Raw genomic sequence first — 6,000 nt, forward strand, 5'->3', positions numbered from 1 at the left:
CTTTTTGCCCTTGCAATTTAAGTTCTTAAAGTCATCAATCAATCATTTCATTTATGTGATAGGCCTTCATTTAAAATGAACATTTACCACAAATTAAAGGTATCTTATATTATTAGATATATTATTATAAAATATGTTTTAGTTAAGGAGTTATTGATACTTCAAGTGCAAAATAATGATATAAAACCATGATAAAAATGCACTTTTAACTACTAATCACACCCACCAACCAGCTTATTACTAGTCCCTAGTAATCAAAGCGTTAAAATACAAAAACATTTTGCAAATTCCACAAAGCAAGGTATTCATCATTTAACTTCCATTAATCTATCCAGATAAACAAACTCTCGTTAAATTTATATACCTGCTCAATACCTCTTAACAAGATATTCATAAACCTTTCTTTTGTGCTCAATGTATCAACACATAATTATGAGGCTTTTCTTGGAAGAAAATAAAATTTTTGTTCTAATGTTTAAGGTTAACTTCCTTGGGTTGGGATTATTATTTTTGTCTTTTTTTTTCCTTCTTGTTTTTTTTTAAATATATATACATATAATTTAAAAACACTATGCATTTTAAACCCATGTAACGAGCTTTTGGCTAATGACTCCCAGACCAGTTGGTCTTAGGGCATTACGTGTTAAGACACCCCTACGAGCTTAGTAACTCGGGTTGCAGATACTGATATGTAGATAGTGCAATATTTGATTTCCTTAAGCTTTTCTCCTCAACCCATGTAACAAGTGTTGAGCTAATAGCTCCCAAGTCAGTTGACTTTAGGGTATTAGGTGTTAAAACACCCCTTCAGGCTTAATTGTTTAGGTTATGGAGGCTACGGAACCAAACTTATCTACATTTTTATTATTATCATTTTTTTTCTTTTTTTTTTAATTTTTTTTCTTTTTTTTTTAATTATATACAATCCCTTTCCCTTAGTTGTTACCTTTAACAAAAGAACATAAATAATGTAATAATCCAATATGCAACCCACAATCATATGTTAAAGTGTGTGTGTGTAAATTAAGGTTTAAGAAAACATGTTAAATAAGTATATGAGCAGAATTAAGTGATAATAATGCGAGAGTTTGTAAATCTGAATATTTCAGGAAGTATTATAATAGACCTTGTTAAGAATGGTTACTAAGATGCGTCTCAAGAGTCATAAAAGTTCTCCTTACTCTGCCATCATAGTAACAACAATTTTGCACATGCTTTAGGAAATATAATTTTTTTTTATCAACTAATACCCTCTCCCCCCAACCAAAACGAGACATTGTCCTTAATGTTCTAGGTAGAAAGATAGAGTATAGAAGATATCACCTGAAATAACGAACACTGACAAACCTGAAACACACTGAAACAAAAATAAGAAATAACAAAACACAATAATAAAACCAAAAGACACAAAAATTCACAAATGAAGGCTCAAATCCAATCTAAGCTTTTTAGGGCTTTCCTTAGTTGACCAATTTATACGACTCATGTAGGGATCAATTACAGGAATGAAGGATTGTGGTTGGTCAATTAATTGTTCAGCAGTAGCAGCAGAGATTATGATTTGTCGTGCAGAAGATGTTAGAAATTCCTGTTCCATAGCATAATCAAGAAAAGACAACAACTTATCATAATAACTATTAACATTTAACAAACCTATGGGTTTATGGTGAATATGCAGTTGAGCCCAAGAGGAAATATGAAAGATCTCTTCCAATGTGCCTTGACCACCTGGTAAAGCAATGAAGGCATTAGCATGGTTAAACATTGCATTCATTCGAGCTGACATTGTGGAGACCTGAAGTTCCTCTCCAATTGTTTTTCCAATGATGTCCCCTTGTGCTAAAGCTTCGGGGACGACCCCCAAAACTTGACTACCTCCTAAAAACGCAGCTATTGACACACCTCCCATTAACCCAAGACTGCCTCCCCCATACACTAAATGAATCTTTCTCTCAGCTAGCACTTGTCCAAGATGATTTGCTGATTCTAAAAACTCCTTTTCTTTCCCAGGACTAGATCCACCGAAAACACAAATACTTTTTATTTGATAACTTGAGGAACTTGCCATTTCTACACACTTCTGTATTTGTTGAATGTATGGGTTGAGTAGAAATGAAAGGAAGGAAGAGAGGGTTTTATAGATGAGAAATTAGAAAGGAAATCATGCCACCTATATGTAGGCCAGCTAGAGTCTCACTCTCTCTCTCTCTCTCTCTCTTTATTTATTTATTTATTTACTTTTGAAAAAACATGTGTATGTATAGGTAGTTGTGATTGTGGCTCACATCTTCCCTTGGTTTTACGTCCAAGAACGACTTAAACGCCCTCTATGGGTCGGGGATAGGCTTCCCATCCAGTTTTCTTAAAAACTGGCAAACAGGGTCTTTTTTAGTCAGATTCCCAAGACTAAGTCGATCATGTTCTTTATGAAATAGTGGCCATAAATCATGAATTGCACGATGCACATCTCCACTAGGATGCGTCTCAAGAGTCAATAGAAGATTATCTAAAGACTCCTTACTCAGGCCATCCTTAATGAATTGTATTTTATCTTCACTGTTTATAGATACCATTCTTAAAGAACGACATTGTGTATTACAAGTCCATCTAGCACATCGATGACAGACTTCTAGTCGTTTTGCACGACGTTTCTTTGCAAAAGTGCTTTTACCTGTTCCAGGCATGTGTGAAATGAAGGAATTAGAGGACTCACCTGATAATCGGACCTTTGCTTCAATCAACCAGCGAATATCTTCAGGAATTCCATGATTCATTAACAATCTCAATCTTGCACATCTAGCACGGTAAATTTTTGTAATCGCATTTTGAGGCAAAACGGGAAAATACTTTTTCAATTTTTCAAGATTAGTGTCCATTTTCAACTGAGAATTGGAAGAGAGATTCAAAGAATTGCACAAATATATACACAAATATCATTTATTGTGGGAAACTGAAAGAATCGACTTAACTCACGGAGTACCGTTGTCCGCCATTTGACCGGGGTGAGAGAAACTAGCAAAAATCACTAAAAAAAGAAACACAAAAATAATGTGAGAAAAACAAAATAATCAACATTTATCTACAAGATCATTCAAACCAGTTGATTCATTTTCACTAGGAAAATTATCAAAGTAAACTTTCAAACGATGTCCATTTTCCTTAAAATCATTGTCATTCATTGAATTCTCAATATCACAGGCCCCATAAGGATTGCTCCATCTTAGTCTTAGCTCTTTAGGGAATGCATAGAGTTGAGAATTATAAAACAAAACTTTTTGACCAGTATCAACTTTTTGACAATTTTCACAAGTTTTGCAGAATGCATGCGTGTCCTTGAACATGGTGGGCCAATAAAATTCATTTTGAAAGATTTTTGCAGCTGTCTTTTTTGACGAGAAATAACTTCCACATGCTTCATAATGACAAAGTTTAATGACACTACTTACCTCATTGTCGGGAATGAATCTTTGAAATATTTGATCAGGACAATATTTGAATAAGTTAGGGTCATCACAATAAAAATTCTTCACTTCGTTCAAAAACTTTTCTTTGTCTTGAGTACTCCAATCAGCTGGCAAATCTCCTAAAGCAAGAAAATTAATATTTTTATCATACCAAGGTATTGGACTAAGAGAAAGTAAGGATTCGTTAGGAAAGTAATCAGTGATTGGTGTGATGTCAGATGTCGAATCTGTTGTCACTGTTGACAAAAGATTCGAATCAATATTTTTGGTGCTTGTTTCATCTGTGATTTCTTCCTTAGAATAAATCAGTTGCAAATCTTCAGATTCATCTAACTCATTTTTACTTAAAGTAGATTCAAGTTGATCATAAACTAATTCATCAATATGATCTACTTCTTGTAAATCATTATCATCTCCAGGTTGCTTGCAAATGTTGAAAATATTCATCTCCAATGTCATGTTTCCAAATGATAGCTTCATCAGTCCATTCTACAATTAATCAATGCGTTAGAGGTTGCAAGAAACGGACGTCCTAAAATAACAGGAAATGAATTACATTCTTCAACAGGTTTTGTGTCCAAGATAATAAAATCCACAGGATAAATGAATTTATTGACTTGTACTAACACATCTTCAATTATTCCTCTAGGCACTTTTACAGATCTATTGGCAAGTAAAAGAGATATAGAAGTTGGTTTTAACTCACCTAGATTGGGACTTTGAAAAACTGAATATGGAAGTAAATTCACACTAGCACCGAGATCAAGTAAGGCTCTTTCAATTTTATGCTCTCCAATAAAGCAAGAAATTGTAGGACAACCAGGGTCTTTATATTTCAAAGCATTATTGTTCTGAAGAATAGCACTTACTTGTTCGGCTAGAAAGGCTTTCTTTTTCACATTCAGTTTCCTCTTCACAGTGCATAGATCTTTCAAAAATTTAGCATAGGAAGGAACCTGTTTAATAGCATCCAGCAAAGGTATATTGATCCTTACCTGTTTGAAAATTTCAAAAATTTCAGAGTTGTGATTGACTTTCCTTTGTTTGGTCATGGCTTGAGGAAATGGAAGTGCTGGCGGAGAATCAGTCTTTTCTTTGCAATTTTCAGATTCAACCCCTTCCTTACCCTCAGAGATTGACTCATCATCTTTCTCATAAGGTTCAAGAGAGGGTTTTTCAATAACCTTACCACTGCGTAGAGTAGTGACTGATTTGACTTGATCCATGTGTTGGCTTTTGGAACTACTTGCATTTGCATTGTATTGCCCCTTGGGATTTTATTGTGGTTGACATGGAAACTTACCTTTCTCTTAGAAACTGAGAGCAGATGTTAATTTTGCAAGAGTATCTTTAAAATCTCTCATGTTTTGAGCAAGCTGAGTATTGATTGTCTCTTGCTTTTCAATGAATGCATGCAATGTTTCCTCAAGATTTCTTCTAGGAGGTGGAGCATAAGGAGGTGCATATCCATAAGAATTTTGGAAATTATGGTGTGCTTGAAATGGTGGTTGTGAAGTTTGTGCATTGTTGTTCTCACTCTTCCAACTGAAATTTGGGTGATTTCTCCAACCAGGGTTGTATGTTTGGGAGTATGGGTTGTGGTTGGCCCTTTGGAAACTGTTTAAAGCATGGGCTTGTTCATGGAGACATTCCTTAAAAGAAGGCAAGGTTGGACAATTAGTGGTTGAGTGTTCATTTGTTTCACAAATTTGACACACAATGTTTTCAATAGATTTTAATTGACCACTCTTTTTCAATTCTAGTGCCTCGACTTTTCTAGCTAAAGATGCAAACTTGGCTTGAAGGTCATGATCTTCCCTAAGGTTGTACATACCTCCACTAGATGTATGAGGTTGAGTTTTACTCGGTGCCTCATAAGTACCCGCGGTGTCCTAATTTTGAGCATTTTCAGCTAAGAAGTCTAAGTACTCCATTGCTTCATTAGGGTCTTTATCTTCAAAAGTTCCATTGCACATCAATTCAACCATTTGCCTATCTTTAGGTGTTAACCCTTCATAGAAATGTGAAACCAATCTCCATGTTTCAAAACCATGATGAGGGCAAATATTAAGCAAGTCTCGATACCTATCCCAACATTGATAAAATGTTTCTCCTGGTTTTTGAGTGAAAGTGGTGATTTGTCTTTTGAAAGAGTTTGTTCTATGAGATGGGAAAAATTTCTTTAAAAATGTTGTTACATTTCATCCCAAGCACGAATGGATCCTGGTCTTAAATTTTGTAGCCATGTTTTAGCTTTATCTTTTAATGAAAAAGGAAAAAGCTTTAATCTGATGGTGTTCATGCTTCAATTTAAATTATTATATGTGTTGCAGACCTCCTCAAATTCCCTTAAATGCAAGTATGGATTTTCCAATTCTAAACCATGAAAAGAAGGTAAAAGTTGAATAATACCTGATTTAAAATTAAAATGAGATGCATCAGGAGGAAAAACTATGCATGATGGTGCACTTGTTCTTGTGGGATTCATGTGGTCTCTAAGTGTTCTAGCATGGTTATTTTCATTATTCTCATTATG

Source organism: Populus euphratica, unplaced genomic scaffold (assembly GCF_000495115.2).
Source record: "Populus euphratica unplaced genomic scaffold, PopEup_1.0 scaffold53.1, whole genome shotgun sequence".
NCBI lineage: Eukaryota > Viridiplantae > Streptophyta > Magnoliopsida > Malpighiales > Salicaceae > Populus > Populus euphratica.